We start from the raw sequence: 21,784 nt of genomic DNA on the forward strand, positions 1-21,784 counted from the left end.
AGGTGTATAGTATAGTGTATAGTTCAGGCTATTTTCCCTTTCAGGAAGACAAACCTGCTCAAGGGGTCTGAAAAATGTTCTGTAGGTTGAAAGGGGCATGATTTGTGGATAGCTATGGCCATACCCTTTGCCTTTGAAACCATAGAGGCGCTTAGGAACCACTGGTTGAATAAGTGGGTGGGTGGTTTAGGTGTGGACTAGGAGGTAAAATGTGTCTCCTGCAAAAATAGTAGCTGAGCCCTTAGCCTTTTCAGTTCCAACCACAGCCTGCTCCATTTGTGTGGAGAGCGGAGACCCCTGAAATTGTAAGATATTACCTTAACAAACGTCATGAGAGCCCACGGATACCGTCAAAGTGGGGGAGCACCACTCATCATGGCGTGAGCAATGCGGTGAGTAGCGTGCCTTAGAGTACCCCGAGTGGAGACAAGGGAGGGAGCAGAGAAGAAAAGAGAAAAGGAGAGAGAAAAAAACCCAAAACATATTAACATAAAAATCAACGCAGTTAAACAGGTCAGGAAATACAACCCATCATAGCAGGTAGAGTCTAGCCAGCCTGCTATATAATTAGTCAGTGAGCCTGACCCCTTACTACAGGGAGGGCCCTGTTTACACCAAATGTTGGTAGGCCTACTGGGGGAACAGAAGCCAGCATGGGGAATGTGAAGAACCCACTCCTCTCCCATTGCCTCTACAGGGTATTAGTAATCAGACAGGGGACACCAATTGTTCATGTCCAGAGTCTAACATCTAGAAAAGAGAGAAACAACAGCAGCACTGTCCCAGTAGTGAAACCTGAGTTTGAGACCAGGGACTCCCTGCTAGACCATCGAGGCTAGAGGTGGTTTGGTTAGGCCCAGGGAGAGAGGGCAGTCTCTGGTGGTAGCAGGGGAAGGAGAGGCACTGGTAGTGTGGTGTCTGTTGCCCCTAGATTGACCTTTGCCTGTTGCGGTTTGCCATGGCTAGGGGAGGGAAAAAGCAGGTAAATCCAGGTCTCCCCTCCAGTCTGGAAAGTCCATGTCTCCGAGTTGCAAAGCAGAGTGGAAGTGTGGTAAATCATCTTTACTGTGTAGTGTAACTTGTCACCCCTCTTTCAGCACTTGTAGGCTAAAGGGGAAACCCCAGCTGTAGGCAAGGCCTGCATCTTGAAAGGCCGTTAGCAAGGGATGCAAAGCTCTGCATTGCATAAGAGTGAGCCTAGAAAGATCTTGGTAGAAAAACAATTTTGCTCCATCAAAATCAAAGTATGGTTTGTTCCGCATAATGCAATCTTTCAGCGTATACTTATGGAACTTACAGATAATGTCTCGTGGGGACTCAAGAATCTGTGAAAGTGGCTTCAGAGCACTGTGGGCCGATCGATTTCTGCCGGGGTAGTGTCCCGAAGTCCAAGTATTTCCCTAAATACTCCTACCAGGGATGGAATGATATCCTGCCTGTGAAGCGCTCCAGGCCTTCTCTAGTGGGGAGAGACCATATATGGCACTTAAGATTACCATCCCCCAGCAGGTCTGTAGAGTCAGGGCCTTGCTCTAGTGGGGACAGTGAGCCTGGGGATGCAGAGTCACTCACCAACCGCAGCTATGGGACCAGGGATGCTGCCATCTCAGGTGCTGGAGACGCGTGTTGTCTTATTCTCTGGCGCCTACTTGGGACTTCCGTTCCCAGACCTGTGGGTCTGTGGGAAGTACATGTCCAGCGGGCCCTGCTTTGTCCGGACGGTCCTCGGAGGCTAGGAGAGTGGACACGATCGTTGTGACATGGTTAGAGCCGGTCACAGTCAGGTTTGCCCCTGTATAGCCGAGAGAAGCTGCGGTGAGAGCGGAGCTGAGGGAGAACATGTCCTCACTCCTCTATCGCTTGGCCATGCCCTAATGTTTATTTCTTTTGTTTGTATTGCTATGACACAACAAGTGGGGAAACAAAAAGCCAAATCTGACACATTCCATGCAAAACTCCAAAAATGGACTGGACAAAATTATTGGCACCCTCAATTTAATATTAAAAAATAACTGAAATCAGTCGCTTCCTGATTTTCTTACACTGCTCTACTGGAATATTGGACCACTCTTTTTTTGCCAACTGCTTCAGGTCTCTCAGATTGGTAGGGTTCCTTTTCATAACTGCTGTTTTGAGATCTCTCCGCATGTGCTCTATGGGATTTAGATCTGGACTCATTGCTGGCCAGTTAAGTACTCTAAAACACTTCGTCTTAAAAAATTTCTGGGTGCTTTTTGACATGTGCTCTGGGACATGCTGTAAAACCCATGACCTCTGACGGAGACCCACCTTTCTGACACTTGGCACAACATTGCACCCCAGAATTCTTTGTCAGTCTTTAGATTTTATAATGCCATGAACACGGGGTCAACACATCCAGAACCTGAAGCAGCAAAGCAGCCCCAAAACATTAGTGAACCTCCACTATGTTTGACTGTATTACTTTCCTTAAAGGCCTAATTTCTTTTTCAGAAAACAGTAGAATGATGGGCTTTACCAAAAAGCTGTAATTTTGTTTTGTCTACCCAGAGCACATTCTCCCAAAAGGATTTTGACTTCTTTAGGTAAGTTTTGCCAGACTCCAATCTGGCTTTTTTATTTTTCTGTGTTAGCAGTGGGGTCCTCCTAAGTCTCCTACCATAGCGTCCCTTTTCATTCAGATGGCGACGTATAGTGCGAGCTGACAGTTGTACCCTGTGCCTGAAGGTCAGCTTGAATTTGTCTGGAAGTTGATCGAGGTTCTTTCTCCATCATTTGAACAATCCTTCGTAGTAATCTTTGATTTTTCTCTTTTGTCCACGTCCAGGGACATTAGCTACAGTGCCATGGGTTGTCAACTTCTTGACAATGTTGCGCACAATGGACACAGGAACAATAAAATCTCTGGAGATGGACTTGTAACCTTAAGATTGTCCATGCTTTTCCACAATTTTTGTTGTAAAATCCTTAGTAAATTCTTTGCTGCTCTTTCTCTTCTCCATGCTCAGTGGGCGAATCAATTTCTACCTTTAAACTGGTTGCCAGTGTGACCTCTATATTGTGAGCACCTGTTAATTGATATAGGCGAGTTTAATTACAAATGACAGGAGCATCACAAACTTGGAATGCAATTATTTCTTACAATTTTGAGAAGGTGCCAACAATTTTGTCCAGTCGATTTATGGAGTTTAGCATGAAATGTCAGATTTGGCTCTTTGTTTCTCCACTTTTTGTGTCATACCAATACAAAAGAAATAAGCATGAGAATATGCCTTAACATTTGTAATTGCAAACTTTTTGGTGAAACGGCCCCTGTAAGGCTTCAGAAACAAAACAAATCCATCATAGATATAGCAGCAACATTAGGAGTGGCCAAATCAACAGTTTGGTACATTCTGAGGAAAGAATAAAGCACTGGTGAGCTCAGCAACATAAAAAGGTGTCCGGCCGGCAGAGGAAATGGCTCCCGCTGCCTCACGCTAGTATAATCTACACAGAGCACTATGGGAGAGGTCCCCAGGACCCCAAACATCTCACGGAACTGACGATCACCTGCAGAAGAGATGTCCAAGAGACGGAAACAGCTTAAACAGCCCCAAAGACTCACGGACTTCTATCTCATGGCCGGACCGTGAGACAGCCAAGATGGCACCGGCCCCAGCTCCAGAGATGCGCTCCGCTCCCCTCACGGCCAGCACACAGTGAGTCACGTCACAAATTCTCAAACTAAGATGGGAGAGATCTCACCCCCCTCTACCCCCACTATGTGCAGCCTAGCTAAAACCAGGCAGCGTAGGAAGATGAGCTCTCTCCTGGGCTTCAGCATGTCTTGTCACAAGCCTCCACACAGAGGAAACACAGAGGAAACACAGAGGAAACAGAGGAAACACAGAGGAAACACACTGAGCCTCTGATAGAAGCATTCCCAGCCTCAGACCAAAACATGTCAGAAAGCACTATGAAGAACATGCTTCTGTCCCTCAGGAGATCATTATTAATGATTTCTCGGACCCAAATTCAGCATCTAGAATCCAAAATGGCGGATCTCACATAGCGATCTTGTTGACGCATATACTGATCAGGATTCTGAGATACAATGCCTCCAAAATAAAATTGTGGATTTAGAAGACTGCTCGAGGCAGAACTATATTAAATTAAGAGGAATACCCAAATCAATTTCACCTAACGAACTTTGTCCAAAGGAATGCTCTCATACCTTCTCTGACTGATACTGAATTATGCATTGACAGGGCCCACCGCATCCCTAAACTAGGGCCCACCGCATCCCTAAACTAAAATTTCTACCTGACACGGCACCCGGGGATACCCTGGCGCGTATTCCACCACTACCATGTAAAAGAACGAGTAATGGCGGTGGCTAAACAAAACCATGTAGTGCCAGATGAGTTTACTGGTATCTCATTATATACAGTTATATCTCAACAAACAGCAGCGAACCAACAAACTCTGCGCAACAACAGTGTAGTATACCGCTGGGGATTCCCCACATTACTACTTGTCACATGAAATGGCAAAATATTCCCAATATACACTGAGGAAAAGGGCATGTGACTTTTCAAGCAATGGCAACTGCTTCCTCTGCATGCACAACTACCTGCTCAACCCTCCCCAGAACGTCTGGAAACAGAATGGACCTAAATCCCCAGCTGAGCCTCTCCCTACCATCACAAGGTCCTCAGTAGTGTGAGACAAGGAGTCCAATCACTCAGTTGTATCTCCCTTCTGATACCTAGTGCACTGCACTACTGGCTGATTACCCCCGGGTACCACAGCAGCTCTGACTGCCCATTGTACCTGCATTTTGACAGTTTTTTTTTTATGGACCCGTTGTCCCCGTTTCTTATTCTTACTTCTCCAGTCACCACCTATGATACATCACCTATATTGAATGGACCAGGTTCCCTGATCTTGCAATAGACGCTCAACAATGGCATCAACGTTTTGCTACTCATCGTGACAACTCCGAGCTACTCACACTCCACTACCAACCACGGATCTACTTGTCAGACTCTTAAGCCTCCTCCTTACAGGTAACTCTGTCTTTGTCATTTTTATTGTTGAAATCTAAGTGCACTACACAACATATCAGCAAATAACCGATTCCTACTAAGCCTATAAACCTTATGTCCTTAAATTCGAAGGGCCTCAATAGCCCCCTTTAAAACGCACAGTTGTCTTATTCCTTTACTCCACCCCATCAGCCATCGTTCTTACCTCAAACTTCCAAACAAGACAGGGCACAGGAACCATTGGCAGAGAGCATTAGGTCTCAACCTAACATTACAGGAATCTCCATAGCGGGTGAAGAACATAAAATGAGTCTCTTCCCAGACAATGTCATGCTCATGATCTCCAATCCTAAAGACATCATTATCTGAGACAATGAAAATCCTAACCGAATTTAGTGCAGTATCTTATTATAAATTAAATGCCACCAAATCCCAAATTCTATGCAATTTAAAATGGTCTCCTCGCTCTCTGTCCTTTCTGGGAGTTCAACTGACTCCACACTCCTCACAACTTTATAAAAACAACGTTAAGCCCTTTTTAGAATCGCTACCCCAGCAACTATCCCATCTAAAATCGCAAGAATTATCAACGGCAAGGAGAATAAGGAGAATAGCAACTCTAAAAATGCTGATAATGTGGATAATGACAGAACTCTGGACAGGCGCACTCCAAAGCTAAAATGATGCTTTATTCAAATAATATTTAGGGACACAGCAAATGACATCACAGCAAAAGATGCTAACAGTTGACGCATTTCGCACTAAAGCTAGTGCTTACTCATAGCTGGCACCAGCTATGAGTAAGCACTGCATGTTGTGGCTCGCACCCGGATCCCTTCACCTGGATCAATTATCTCTGAGTTCCCAGGACCTGCCTTTGAGTGGTGGTGTATATCTCTAAAAATGCTGATCCTTCCTAAGCTCCTCTACTTATTTCGTAGCCTAATAATTCCACTGCCAAATACCTTCCTCTACTCTGTACAAAAGCTTTTTAAGCAATACATCTGGAACCACAAACCTTCTAGGTGCTCCCTCACTATTATGCTAAAACGTAGAAGACAGGGAGGAATGAGAGTCCCCAATGTCCTAGCCTACTATAAAGCATGTGTAATGGACCAGATTAAATATTGGTGGACCCCCTCCGAACATAAATCTTGGACCCTCATGGAATCCACTGCTATTCTGCAAAAAGATCTTAAATTAGCACTCAATGCCATGAAAATGGGAGCCCCAATACCAACCTCCCTTATCCCAACAGTCCAAATCTCTGCCAAATTATGGTTGGAGATCCCCATCACCTAGTGGGTCACTCTGCAAACTTTCTACTCCACTATCAGTGCTCCAGCACTTCCTACCTGGCTTTAACCTAACTCATTGGACTTCCAATGGCTTTACCATTTTAAAAAAACGATATCAGAACACTTTCCTCCACAACTTTGACTATTTGTCCACCCAATTTAATCTGCCTCCTTCAGCATATTTCCCCTACTTACAAATCTGATCCGTTCTGCTGAAACACTCTTTACCCTTATATTTAGAGCTACCAGCTCAATATATACATTCTTCCAGGAACCTACTTCTCCAATAAAAGGAATCACATTATTTTACAATCTTTATAATGGTCAAAACTCCTTCTCCAAGGCTACCACTATTGTCAAATGGGAAAAAACCCTAGGCAAAACTTTTACAGACATCTGCTGGAATAAAGCTTTTTCCACTACCTACTCATCAACCAGATGTGTAAATCACTGGGAAAAGTTCCAGAAGGTTATACACTCTTGGTACCACACTCCGTAAAAACTCTCTAAATTATATCCCTCTCACTCAGCCCTCTGCTGGCAGAATTGCGGAGAACCTGGCACACTATACCACATCCTTTGGTCGTGTAGATCTGTACGATCCTTCTGGAACAAAATCTTCTCTACAATTTCGGATATACGCAACCAACGGGTAGATCCCAATCTTGAATTAGCCATATTACATCTATCTAAATATCCACAAATTTCCCCCCAATTTACGAGTAGTAGTTATACAACTTTTGCAGCAAAACTTACAATCACAAGACTATGGAACACAACGGACCCTCCATCTCCTACTGATACCATCTTAACTCTCAACCATCAGTGTGAAATTGAGAAATTGCTGGCAATCACCGACCTTAAGCTAATGCCATTTAGAACTAAATGGGACATTTGGCTATCCAATTAAAAATGCACAAAGTATGATAACTTGTACAATCTGACCTTACCATGATCCAGTCCATATACTGTCATAATATCTAACATATGGTGACTATCCTATCTCTGTCCTCTTTCGACCTTTCTTCCCCGCCCCTTTTTTCTCTCTCTCTCTCTCTCCCTCGCTCTTTCCCTCATCCCTTCAAGGGCACCTTATCTACCTTCATAAGTACCCTGTAAGATTATTTTAGTATGTTTTACCGACAACAAAAGAAGGGCCATATGTTATATTACCTCCATTTCCAACAGGTGTCTCGTTACTCACACTCTTAATATACTTTATTTCTTGTTTCTGTATTACCTTACTTTATTCTTCATAAATAAAAATAATCTCACTGACGGACAAGGGTGTTCCCATGTGGGGTGTCTGGGGAGGCTGGACAATATCCTTGCCTGATGAGTAGCAATAAAAAAAAAAAAAGGCCTGAACGTCTATGGAAGACAATAGTGGTGGATGATTGCAGGATCACCTCTACGGTAAAGTAAAACCCATTCACAACATCCAGACAAGGGCATATCATTGTCAAAGTCTACAGTCAAGGGAAGACTTCAAAAAAGCAAATACAGAGGGTTCACCACAAGGTGCAAACCATTCGTAAGCCTGAAGAATAGAAAAGCCAGATTAGACACTGCCAAAAAAACATCTAAAAAAGCCAGACTAGTTCTGGAAAAGCATTCTTTGGATGGATGAAACCAAGATTAATCTGTACCAGAATGACAGGAAGAAAAAAATGTGTGGAGAAGGCTTGGAACAGCTCATGATCCAAAGCACATGTCATCTGAAAAACATGGTGGAGGCAGTGTGATGGCATGGCCAAGCATGGCTTCCAGTGGCACTGGGTCATTGGTGTTTATTGATTATGTGACAGAAGACAGAATCAGCCAGGTGAATTCTGCAGTTTAGACACACTGTGAGCCCAACAATGATCCAAAACTCACTGAAAAAGCAACCCAGGAGCTTTTGAAGGAAAAGAAGTGGAATATTCTGCAATGGTCGAGTCAATCACCTGATCTCAACCCAATTCCCATGCATTTCACTTGCTGAAGGCAAAACTAAAGGCAGAAAGAAGCACAAAGAACAACTGAAGACAGCTGCAGTTAGAGCCTGGCATAGCATCAGAGAGGAAGAAACACAGTCTTTGGTAATGTTCATAGGTTCCAGACTTCAGGCAGTCATTGCCAGTAAAAGATTCTCAACAACATATTAAAATTTAACATTTTATTTATGATCACATTCATTTGTCCAATTGCATTTGAGCCCCTGAAAATGGGGGTACTGTGTATAAAAATGGTTGCAGCTTCTCGACATTTATGTTCAACCCCTTGAATTAAAGCTAAAAGTGTGCACTTCAAATTTATTTGGATTGCTTCATTTTATTTTTATTCTGGTGGCATACAGAGCAAAAGTATGAAAATGGTGCCTGTGTCTAAATACAGTTGAAAGTGTGAAATGTTGGCATTTATTCAAGGACAGTGATCACATGAAGCCATTTATCATCACATAGTTTTTTGGCCCCTTTTAAAATCATAATAACAGAAATCACCCAAATGGCCCTGATCAATAGTTAACATACCCTGCAATGTTTGGCCTTGGTACAGACACAGAAAGTGGCACACACAGGTAAAAATTGCTATTAATGTTTAATTTCCCACATTTGTCTTTTTAAATCGCAATTAGTGTATAAATAGTCAATGAGTTTGTTAGCTCTCACATTGATGCACTAAGCAGGCTAGATACTAAGCCATAGGGAGCAGAAAAGAACAGTCAAAAGACCTCCATAACAAGGTGATGAAACTTTACAAAGATGGAAAAGGATATAAAAAATATATCCGAAGCCTTGAATATGCCAGTCAGTACTGTTGAATCATTTAATAAGAAGTGGAAAATTTGGGGATCTCTTGATACCAAGCCAAGGTAAGATAGATCTAGAAATATTTCAGTTACAACTGCCACAGGAATTGTTCGGGATATAAAGAAAGGGTAACCTCAGGAAAAATACAGGCTGCTCTGGAAAAAGATGGTGTGGTTGTTTCTAAGGAGCACAATACAATGATACTTGAACAAAAAAGAGCTGCATGGTCAAGTTGCCAGAAAGAAGCCTTTACTGTACAAGTTCCACAAAAAAGCGTGGTTACAATATGCCCAAAAACACCTTGACATGCCTCATCTGTCTTTTTTGTGGCATTGGAGCAGTAAAGGCTTCCTTCTGGCAGCTCAACCATGCAGCTCTTTTTTGTTCAAGTATCGTTGAATTGTGCTTAACTGTAGGTTTTTCTTTGTATCCTGGGCAATTCTTCTGCTAGTTGTGGCTGTAATCTTTCTTGGTCTATCAGACCTTGACTTGGTATCAAAAGAGCCTTGAATTTTCCACTTCTTAATAAAGGATTAAACAGTACTGACATCCAAGTGAGAGCTAACAAACTCATTGACTATTTATACACAGACACTAATTGTGATTTAAAAAGCCACAAAATGTGAGAAATTAACAGTTAATTGCCATTTTAACCTGGATGTGCCACCTTCTGTGTCTGTACTAAGGCCAAACATTCCAGGGTATGTAAACATTTGATCAAGGCCATTTGGGTGATTTATGTTATCATGATCATTTTAAAAGGAGCCAAAAACTGTGATAAAAAATGTGATAATAAATGACTTCATGTGATCACTATCCTTGAATAAAGGACAGTTTTTTGGCATGATTAGTTATATTTTCAATATAAATGCCAACATTTCCCACAACTGTATATATGGACCTAACTGTATATAAACACACACATACACACAATGGATATACAAAGTCTACCGACCCCTGTTAAAATGTCAGGTTTCTGTGATGTTAAAAAAATGAGACAAAGATAAATAATTTCAGAACTTTTTCCACCTTTAATGAGACCTATAAACTATACAACTCAGTTGATGAACAAACTGAAATCTTTAAGGTGGAGGGAAATAAAAATAAAAAAATAAAATATGCATTAGTGTGCACACCCTTAAAGAGGAAGTAAACCCTGATGAGTTTACTTCCTCTTTCATTCCCTGCAAAGGCAAAGCATAATGGACTACTATGGATCGCATAGTAGCCCATTATGTGTCACTTACCTGACACAGGAGCCAGCAAAGTCACCGCTGTCCCCTGTAGTCCGGTGCATGCATCTTCTCGGTGGGGTCTCGCAGCTCCGCCGCTGTCATTCAGAGAAGCCGCGATGACGTCACTCCCGCGCATGCGCACAGGAGCCGAGATGTGCGGCATCTTCGTCATCAAAGATGCCACGCTCAGTGCGCCTGCGCGCCGCTGTCTACGGCGTCTTCGGGCAAATATCTCCTAAACCGTATAGGTTTGGGAGATATTTCTTGGACCTACAGGTAAGCCTAAATTAAGGCTTACCTGTAGGTCAAAGTGGTTTGTAAGGGTTTACAACCACTTTAAACTAATACTTTGTTGAAGAACCTTTTGATTTTATTACAGCACTCAGTCTTGGGTATGACTGGATAAAATATGGCACAACAGTGACATTACCAAAAACTGGATGTCCCTCCAAAATGTATGAATAGACTAGAGGAAAACTGGTTAGAGAGGCTGCCAAGAGGCCTACAGCAACATTAAAGGAGCTGCAGGAATATCTGGCAAGTACTGGCTGTGTGGTACATGTGACAACAATCTCCTATATCCGTCATATGTCTGGGCTATGGGGTAGAGTGACAAGACAGAAGCCTTTTCTTACAAAAAAAAAAAAAAAAAAAAACATCCGATAACACAAAATTTAACACACCTGCTCCCCATTCATACCGAGACCTTGTAACGAGTTACATGACACCAGAGAGGGAAATGGCTAATTGGGCCCGATTTGAACATTAGGGGTGTACTCACTTTTGTTGACAGCAGTTTAGAAATGAATGGCTGTGTGTTGAGTTATTTTGAGGGGACAGCAAATTTACACTGTTATACAAGCTGTACACTCAGTAGTTTACATTGTAGCAAAATGGCATTTCTTCAGTGTTGACACATGAAAAGATTATAAAATATTTACAAAAATGTGAGGGTGTACTCACTTTTGAGAGATACTGTATGACATTTTTATTTTTATATATATATATATATATATATATATATATATATATATATATATATATATACAGCCCTTCCAAATACACAAGCACTTATGGAGTAGGTGCAATACATATAAATCCCTTATATCGATTCACATCTATGCATGTTGCTTACCTGCGTTTTTGCGGTTTTCTTTTTTTACACTGTGGTTGCTTAGCAACCAGCTATATACGGTGAGAAAATAAATGAAAAAAAAACGCAAATCGCGGCAAAATCACAGTAAAAACGCGGTACTTACGTTTTTGATGCAGGTCCATTGACAAAAAGGCATTGATATGAACATGTTCCATAGGAACCCATTTTAAAAAATTTCCCTGCATTTCTGCAAAATGCATCAAAAAACGCGTTAGTGTGAATCAAGCCTTAATGGGTGAAAGATTGTGGCCAATTAAGGCTGAAGCTGCTACCATAAAACCTGCTAAAAAGCAAGTATCAAAAATAAATAAAAATAAAGAGTCCTGCGCAAATCGTGCCACTGAAAAAATGGATGATATATATAAATGTGAAAAACAAGAGTCAATGGAAAACTCATAAATAAATACACCAATAAGTGTAGGTGTATGATGAAAAAACTTGAGAAAGAACAGGACCAAATGTTCCAAAATATCAGGCTCTCAGAACTCTCACCTCAAAGAAGGAATAATCAGGCAAAATAAAGATGATCCCAATAAACTTCTCCTTTACTTCTCTGTGCACAATAACCAAGTGGTATAGACTTCTGCCACTAGAGGGCCAATTCAACCTCTTGTATGTAATACTGCAGCATTTGTATCCTCGTGGTATAAAACTTGTGTTGTAACGTTTTTTTGCTGCTAGCACTATTTGCACTTTATAAACACAGCATGGAACATGCATTTTGTTATATTGGATTGATTGTTATCTGTATTTTTTCACTTGGCACTTTATAAACACCGCATGGAACATGCATTTTGTTATATTGGATTGATTGATATCTGTGTTTTTTCCACTTGGCATGTCACATTGGATTGTGCTTATGTGATTATTCTCACTGTACACTTTTAGTCATATATTTTGGACTATCACCTTAGGTTATATATTCATTTATTGTCAGCATATTTTATTGCAGTTTTGCACAGCACCCACGATTTGTATGTCTATTGTTTCAGGCATTCATCCATTACTGTGAGTTTTTATTTGTATGGCACTCTATCAGAATCTATATTTGATTGCCACTCTCTAACATTTATTCTAGTTTAGCACGTACCGAACAAGGATTTGTGCACACCCAGACACATATAATTTTACACAAACACTTTTTGACCTTTACCCTTTTATCCTTTACCTGCATACTCATCTGTTCCCCTTCCCCCTCCCTGCCCTTTCTTCCCCTTCCCCTTTTTCTTTTCTCCTTCCCTCTCTTTCTCCCCCCTTTCCCCCTCCCTCCCTTTCCCCTCCTTTCTTGTATTCCCCCATTTGCGCAACACTAAAACCACTTAATCGAAGTAGTGAGACTTGCAAGACAAGGCTGCCAACTCCGAAACCCTCCTGGCAGATTTAATGGCCACTAGAAAGACAACTTTCTTAGAGTGTGTCAATAAGGGAATCGCCCTAATGTTTTCAAATGGCGATTTCGGAAGCACTGAGAGCACCAAAATCAAATCCCAAGGAGGTAGCGGTGGTCGAACCGGAGGTGCCACATGTCGAACCCCCTGAACAAACATACTCACCAATGAATGAGTTGCCAAGGGATGCTGAAAAAAGACAGCCAAAGCTGATATCTGCCCTTTTATGTTGCTTAACCCTTTCATGACTAAGCCTATTTTTGGAATTTGGTGTTTACAAGTTAAAATCCATATTTTTTGCTAGAAAATTACTTGGAACTTGGAACCCCCAAACATTATATATATTTTTTTAGCAGAGACTCTAGAGAATAAAACGGCGATTGTTGCAATATTTTATGTCACACGGTATTTGCGCAGTGGTGTTTTAAACACAACTTTTTGGGAAAAGGGACACTTTCATGAATAAAAAACAAAACAAAACAGTAAAATTAGCCCAATTTTTTTGCGTAATGTGAAAGATAATGTTACGCCAAGTAAATAGATACCAAACATGTCACACTTTATAATTGCGCGCACTTGTAGATTGACGACAAAGTACGGTACCTAAAAATCTCAATAGGCGACGCTTTAATTTTTTTTTACGGTTACCAGGTTAGCGTTACAGAGGAGGTCTAGTGCTAGAATTATTGCTCTCGCTCTGACGATCGCGGTGATACCTCACATGTGTGATTTGAACACCGTTTACATACGCGGGCGCGACTTCCGTATGCGTTTTCTTTGCTTTGCGAGCTCGCGGGGACGGCGGGCACTTTAAACATTTTTTTTTTATTTTTTTTAAAAAAAATTTTTAAAATGACTAAATTGTTAAAAAAAAAAAAAAAAAAAGTATCACTTTTATTGCTGTCACAAGGAATGTAAACATCCCTTGTGACAGTAATAGGTGGTGACAGGTCCTCTTTATGGAGGGATCGGGGGTCTAAAAGACCCCCCACCCCTCCTTTACACTTCAATGTATTCAGATCGCCGAAAACGGCGATTCTGAATACCGGATATTTTTTTAAAACCGGCGCCATTGGCAGCCGAGTAAACGGGAAGTGACGTCATGACGTCGCTTCCGTGTTTACGATGAGGAGACTGGAACGAAGCCGATTACGGCGTCGTTCCAGTTCCTCCCCAGCAGCCGGAGGCGTCGGATCACTAATCGGTGCTCCCGATCGAGCGGGAGCACCGGTAAAAGCGGCGAGAGGCGGCGGGAGGGGGGGACATCCCCTCCCGCTCCTCCGGCATAACAGCCGAGCGGCTTTTAGCCGCATCGGTTGTTATGCCTGGATAGCCAATCGCCTGCTGCAAAAAACGGTACCGGGATGATGCCTGCAGGTGCGGGCATCATCCCGGTATAACCCCCGGAAGCCGAGTACGCAGATCTGCGTACGCTTGGCGGGAAAGGGTTAATGCAAGTTTCTGATCCACTCCTCGCTGCAAAAACATCAGGATCCTGGAAACTGAATATGTAAGTGGACACCACCCCATCTCCTCACACATGGAGATGCAGGCCTTCCATGTACGGTGATAAATCTTCCAAAAAGATGACTTCCGTGCCCTCAACATAATGGATATTACCGAATCCGACAGACCTCGGTCCCTTAGCATCTGGATTTCAACAGCCATGAAGTTAAAGCCAGTTACTGTAAAGCAGGATGCAGTATGCAGTATTGGACCTTGCGACAAATGGTCCTCTCACATCGGTAGTCACCAAGGAACATCGGCCACCATTCGTACTATGTCGGCGTACCACGGACACCGGGGCCAATCTGGGGCAATCAGAATCACCGGAATCCCCTCGGCCTCCACACTGAGAAGCTGGCATGGTATAAGTTTGAGTGGGTGGAAGGCATAAATCAGCCGATCACGTCCCCATGGAGCCACCAACGCGTCTGCCAGGGATCCTTTGACCTGGCCACAAACCTCTGTACCTTCCGATTGAGTCAAGAAAGCCAGGAGATCCACATCTTGTGTGCCCCACCTTAGGCAAAGCAGCCGAAATACATCCGGATGTAGCGACCATTCCCCTTGGTTCAGCAACTGACTTAGGAAGCCCGCTTGCCAGTTTTCTACGCCCGGAATGTACACAGCCAACAGAGCCGGCACGCACCGATCTGCCTACCGCAGGATGTGAGTGACCTCCAGTTCTGCAGCCGAGCTCCTTGTTCCTCCTTGATGGTTGACATATGCCACCGCGTTGTTGGATCCTGACCGGATGCCCCTGCAGCCTCTGTGACCATGTGGTGAGGCACCACCTGATTGTCCGAAGTTCCAGCATGTTGATTGGCAGGCGGGATTCTTCCTGAGTCCACCGACCCTGGGCTGACTGTACGCCCCAACTCCCCCACAACCAATCAGGCTGGCGTCCGTTGTGATCACCATCCAATGAAGAGGAAGGAACAACTTCCCGGACCTAAGGACCGGCGACAACAGCCAGCAGAGCAGGGAATCCCTGACTAGCTGGCTCACTCAAATTTGACAAACCAGGGATAACAGAGATTTGTCCCATTTGGACAGGATCTCCTTTTGCAAGACTCGAGTGTGGAATTGAGCATACGGTACCACTTCAAAAGTGTCTACCATGAGCCCCAGGACTCACATGCAAAAACGCAGCGATGACCAACTGGGGAACACCAACAACTTTACCGCAGCTGGAAGAGTCTGCAGCTTGTCCGAGGGGAGGAAGACTGTCACCTCTGAGGAGTCCAGAAGCAAGCCCAGGTACTCCAGGCCTTGAGTCGGCACCAACACCGACTTCTGGAGGTTCAGTACCCAACTAAAGTTTGCTTGGTGATTGCCACATCCTCCCTTAATTCTGAGGCAGAAGCTGCCCTCAGAAGGAGGTCATCCAGGTATCCCACAATTGCGATCCCTCGCTGCCTTAGCAAAGCCAACATGAGGCTTGGCACCTTGGTGAAGACCCTCATTGCCGAAGCCAGGCCAAAAGGGAGAGCTACAAATTGGTAGTGCCTACCCCCGACCGCAAAATCACAGAAATCTCTGATGGTTGATGCATATGGGGACATGCAAGTATGCGTCCTTCATGTCCAGGGATGCCAGAAAATCCTCCTGATGGCGTGCAGCAACCACTGAGCGAACTGATTCCATCTTGAACCTTTGTACTTTCACAAAGCTGTTGAGGGCCTTGAGGTCCAGGACCAGGCGGACCCCTTCCTTCTTTGGGACTACAAACAGATTAGAGTAGAAACCCTGAAACCTTTCCGGCGTCGGTACAGGTACTATCACCCAGCGCAGCAGCAGGTCCTGTACTGTCCCAAACAGGGCCTCCCACCAAGCCAGAAGATGAAGGTTGGAGAGAAAAAAATCTGTTTGGCGGACAAGAAAGAAACAATTTTGTACCCTGAGAAAACCAGTTCGCAGACCCACTGGTCGGAAAGTAGGGAGGTCCACCGGGCTGCAAACTCCGGAAGGTGACAGCAAACCTTCATGCGGTAACAGATTTGCTTGCAGGCTTGTTTGGCTTGCGAAACCAGGGACGCTTTTGTCCCTCAGCAGGCACCTTGTCGGACAACTCCTGACCCGGGCAGACAAAAAAATCCGCTTCTGAGCGGAAAAGGAGGGCCCTTGCCTATGGCGTGGCTCCTTCCATTTTCTGGACTGAGGGAGTAACGTGCTCTTACCGCCAGTAACGTTCTCTCCCTGAAAGGGCAAGTCCGCCAGTGCTTTCTTAAATGCCTGGTCCGCAGACTAGCATTTCAGCCAAATCAGGCGACGTAGCACTACTGCTGATACTGAGGCTCTAGAGAGAAAGGGGGCCGCATCTAAGGCTGCATCACAGACATACTTAAGGTCCTGCACCAACTGGTCCACCAGCTCCACGCAGACCGGGGAAGCCTGTTGCTTCTCCAATTCACGGTGCAACAATTTAGCCCATTCAGTAAGCGTCTGCGATACCAGGGCCATGGCTAACACTGAGCACAATGCTGGCCCCACCAAGGTAAATATGGACCGGGCAACCGCCTCGGCCCTTCTGTCGGCAGGGTCCTTGAAAGCAGGCGTCCCTTCCACTGGAATCGTGGTTACCTTATGTAACCTGGATACCGGGGGGGGGGGGGGGGGGGGTTTGGGGTCAACAATCGGATATGTCCATTTCTTCAGGAGACTCTCCTCAAAGGGATAACACACCACCATGTGTTTTGGGACTGAAAAGGGCCGGCTTGTGGGACCCGAAAGGGACAGACACCTCTGTAGATGCCCCCGCCGTATCCTCCATTTTTAGGGTATCCCTTTTTTGCCTTTTCCTGCGCTGACCCGGACACTGTCTCAACGGTCCAGGTCTGCATCCTCTGATACGTAAGAACAGGGGCTGCCTGTCACAGCAGGGGCCGAGTCTGAATCCGAGCTTTCCCCAGAAGAAGGTAGGGCGAGGGGGCGTTTTTTACTCCCTGGCGCTCGCACACCACTTCCCCCCTGGAAACAAAGGCCTCCAGGACTGCCGACAGAGCGTCCATAGGCACCGCGAGTGCAGATGAACCATTTGCAATAACAGGGATGTCTGGGGAAGAAGCTCCAGCTTCTGACGCCATGCTGATCCACATTCGCCTGTCAACACTTAGGGACCTAAGGCAAGTGACACAAAAAGTCCACCCTCCTAGTTGCACAGACTGAGGAACCCCCCCGCAGGACTCGACACCCTGACCCAGGTACTGCGCTGTGCTGCTGTCCGCTCTCCCCTGTGTCATCCATGAGGTGTCTGTGTGGAAAGTGCTGTTCCAGAAGGAAACAAGCACCCAGCGCTAGGCTACTCAGCAAAAACGTCTAAGGGGGCTAAGAAAATGGCAACAGAACTACTAGAAAATGTCTGAAAGTCAAAAAACTGCCTATGGCTACAAAAAAACTGTCCATGGCCCCAGGAAAATGGCCCAGAAACCAAGAATTAGATGAGCGGACCCCCCCTCCCAACACAGCCCCCCTGTGCCCAGTCAAGCAGCAGCCCATAGCATGGGGAGGAGGGAAGGGAAAGAGAGAAGAAAGGGAGAGTGGGAGACCTCCTAGTCGACCTCACAGGGAATGCCCAGCTGCTCCATCCTGCCGAGACATGTGGAACCATACTTACTCCTCCTGCAGGGACCGCTGGACACATTCCACAGACAGACCCATCACCCGAGCAGTACGGGGTGGCTGGCGGCCATGGCACACTGTGACACAGACAGCAGGAGCCCGGTCATATGCGTGCCCCGGAGCATATAGCTCACCGGCCACCCCTGGATTAGATGGAGCATGTTGAAGCTGACCCAGCGTGTAGCTAGGGCCTGGTCACGCTCGATTGCCAGACTGGGAAGACTACAAGGATCTATATTATCCAGCCTGTCACCCAGCCCGGCTGTTGATTGTAGATCACAGGAATCAAAAATGCAGAAAAAAGAAAAATATTCCAAGGAATAATTGTCCCAATGGGAGCCAGGTCCTTCTACACTAGGCAGAAAAAAACTGAGCTGCTAGATGCAGTGTGAGGGGTTATAACCAGTAGGACTGCCCCCTGAGCGGTACTGTGCAAGTGTTGCTGTTTTTAACACTTTCTGCCTAGTCCTCTCCTAAAGGGGTGACATAACCCTAAGGTCAAGAAGAGCTGGTGTGTCTGTTAATGAATGAGAGAGAAAAGTGTGCTTTTTTGGTCTGTTTCAGGTCCGAATTCAGCCCAAAATTCAGGCTGAAATCAGACCTGAAACGGTGAACCAGCATGAACCCAGCCTTAGAGAACTAACCACAGATCTTATGTGAATGTATAGGCTGCCTCAAATATTTTGGTCTCTTTATGTAATCCCAGACAGACTCAATGATGTTGAGATCAGGGCTCTGTGGGGGCCAAACAATTACTTCCAGGACTCCTTGTTATTCTTTACACTGAAGATAGTTCTTAATAACATTGGATGTATGTTTGGGGTCGTTGCCTTTCTGCAGAATAAATATGGGGCCAGTCATACGCCTCCCTGATGGTATGGCGTGATGAATATGTATGTATCGTCCTGTGTTTCTCAGCATTGAGGACATTGGCAATGTTGACCGTAGATGCAGTGGTTGGCTAAGAAAACAATGCAGCAGATAAAAGACACATCATGCTTACTTCCCATCATCAATGGAAGATGTCCAGCAGTGCCATCAGCACAGAACTGGCAGAAACCAGTGGGGCCCAGGTGCACCCATCTACTGTCTGGAGAAGTCTGGCCAGAAGTGGTCATTGTGAAAAAATTGCAGCCAAAAAGCCCTACCTCCAACATGGAAACAAGTCTAAGTGACTCAGCTATGCATGAATACATAGGCACTGGGGTACAGAAAAATAGTAGGTGCTCTAGACTGATGAGTCAAAATGTAAAATATTTGGCTATAGGAGGCAATTTGTTTTGGAAGGGCTGGAGAGTGGTACAATACCGAGTGTCTGCAGGCAACAGTGAAGCATGGTGTTGGCGATTGTGTTGGGATCAATGGTGTTCTCAAAGGGTTACTAAACCCTCTCACTTTTTTTTAGAAAACAAAAATGTCATACTTACCTTCATTGTGCAGTTTGTTTTGCAGGACATGAGACACCGGCCAGAGCTGGTGTGCTCGCTCCTGGCGTGGGACTTACAGGGCTCAGGTATGTATAAGGGGGGCTCGGGGGGGCTGCAACACTACAGAAGGTTTTTCACCTTAATGCATAGAATGCATGAACCCCTTTAATGTTGTTTAAAGGCAAAGGGTGGTTATACCAAATATTGAATTGATTTGAATGTCTATTCATTTTTTTTTTTTTTTTACTGATCGTTAAAAGTGGCAGTAAAGTCCACCTTTTTTATTTATACCTACAGGTACACCTATAATAATGTACAGTAGATAAAGTAAACGTGAACCATTTAGTAGCTAATTTAGTAGTTGATGATGCTGCACTGCGGCCGTGTCCCCAATGCGCATGCACAGAAGTGACATCATCGCGGCTCAGCTATTCAAACAGCCAGAGCCTGCTAACCTGGAAGGAAGACCGGGTGAAGATGAAAGACTGCCAAGCGATGACAGCCCACCGCATGAGGGCTTCATTTTAACCCTTTCATGCCTAAGCTTATGTCTGACATTTGTTGCTTACAAGTTAAAATCCGGATTTTTTGCTAGAAAATTACATAGAACCCCTATATATTTTTTAAGAAGAGAATCTAGAGAATAAAATGGCGATCATTGCAATATTTTATGTCACACTATACTTGTGCAACGGTCCTTCAAACTTTTGTTTTTTTTAATTCGTGAAAGTGTCTTTTTCCCCAAAAAATTAACAGTAAAGTCCAATTTTTAATATGAAATATGATGTTATGCCGAGTAAATAGATACCTAACATATCATGCTTTGAAATTGCGCACACTCGTGGAATGCCGGAAAACTACCATGCCTAAAAAATCTCCATCCTTTAGTCTTTCCTTTAAAAAAAATTATGGTTACCAGGTTAAAGTTACAGAGGAGGTCTAGTACTAGAATTATTTTTCTTGCTCGTATGATCACGGTGATACCTCACGTGTGATTTGCACACCATTTACATCAGCAGGCGTGACTTGTGTATGCATTTTTTTTTTGCTGTGGTAGCTTTTTTCTAGTTTATTCTTTTACATTGTCTTTTTAAAAAAAATATAAAGTTGACCACTTGTATTGCGGTCACAAGGAATGTAAACATCCCTTGTGACAGTAACAGGTACTCTTTATGGAGAGATCAGGGGTCTAAAAGAAAGTAAGCAGATCGCAAAAAATGGCTATTCTGAATACAGTAATTTTTATTTGCCGCGGATTGCCTGATTAAACTGGAAGTGACGTCACTTCCATGTTTACATATAGTAGACTGGAAAGGACACTGGAACTAAGCCGTTCTGGCTTCCTTCCAGCCTTACTCTAGCCGGCGGAAGTGGCGGATTGTGGATCGGTCTCCTAGTGGGTTGGGAGGCCCGAGAAGAGAGACGGAAGGAGGGGATGTCCCCTCTCGCTCCTTCATGATAACAGTCGAGCAGCTTTTAGATGCATAGGTTGTATTTCCTGAAGAGCCGACCGCCAGCTCTAGAAAAACGGTACCGTAATGATCCCTTAAAGACATATATGCGTACGGTCGGCACTAAGGGGTTTAGATAAGTCTGTCATAATATGCAATCCTATTATGACATTATCCTGCAGAATCCATTTTTTTGTTTTACTACTGCTTTATTTGATAAAAATAAACTATTGACACTTCCATTTCTGAGAGCTTTCTTAATTGACAGCATTTTTTTTACACCTGCCTAAAAAACTTTTATACAGTACTCAGTAAACATTATAAATACCTTATTTTTTTATGTGCTCTCGTAACCTTGGCTCTCAGCTGCATAAGAGAATTACAGAGGTGGAGGATGAAAAAACAACCGTACACTAGTGAATGGCTGTGCAGCAGGGCGCATCAGCAGAATTCTTGGCCAATGGAGAACAGCACACCTAGAAAACTGAAAGTGTTGGGATGGATATACCTCTATGCCTAGTGTGGCTCAGTTTGAAATAGGAAAGCAGCGGGACAAAGGATGAAGTACAAAGAGAACAGGATACTCTTTAATACAAGTACATGGTACAACAGATACTTTAGAAATATGAAATGTTGGGGTAACATACACTTTAAATTGTTAGCTGAAAATGCTTATACATTTTAAACAGCTTACACTAAATGAGACCTGACAGGACACACCTCAAAGAGTGATAAAAGCACGTAAAATACTCTCCTCAAACTTATTTTTATGAAAACTTTCCATCTTCCATATCATAAGCCTATTAACAAGTTATTTTTCTCTGATTAACCACTTGTGGACAGCTTGCCCCACCCAAGGCACTGCACCACTGGATTTGACTGACAGCAGCGGGAGCCAATGGCT

At 44.1% G+C, this 21,784-nt stretch overlaps 1 protein-coding gene across 3 annotated transcripts in view; it reads right to left on the minus strand.

Annotated features, from left to right (window-relative positions):
* LRRK2 (leucine rich repeat kinase 2) overlaps nucleotides 1–21,784 on the minus strand; it is a 474,491-nt gene that overhangs the window by 90,894 nt on the left and 361,813 nt on the right. The gene's annotated exons all lie outside the window — the stretch shown is intronic.

Source organism: Lithobates pipiens, unplaced genomic scaffold (genome assembly GCF_037356315.1).
Source record: "Lithobates pipiens isolate NorthernLeopardFrog02 unplaced genomic scaffold, aLitPip1_a1.2 Scaffold_8, whole genome shotgun sequence".
Lineage (NCBI taxonomy): Eukaryota > Metazoa > Chordata > Amphibia > Anura > Ranidae > Lithobates > Lithobates pipiens.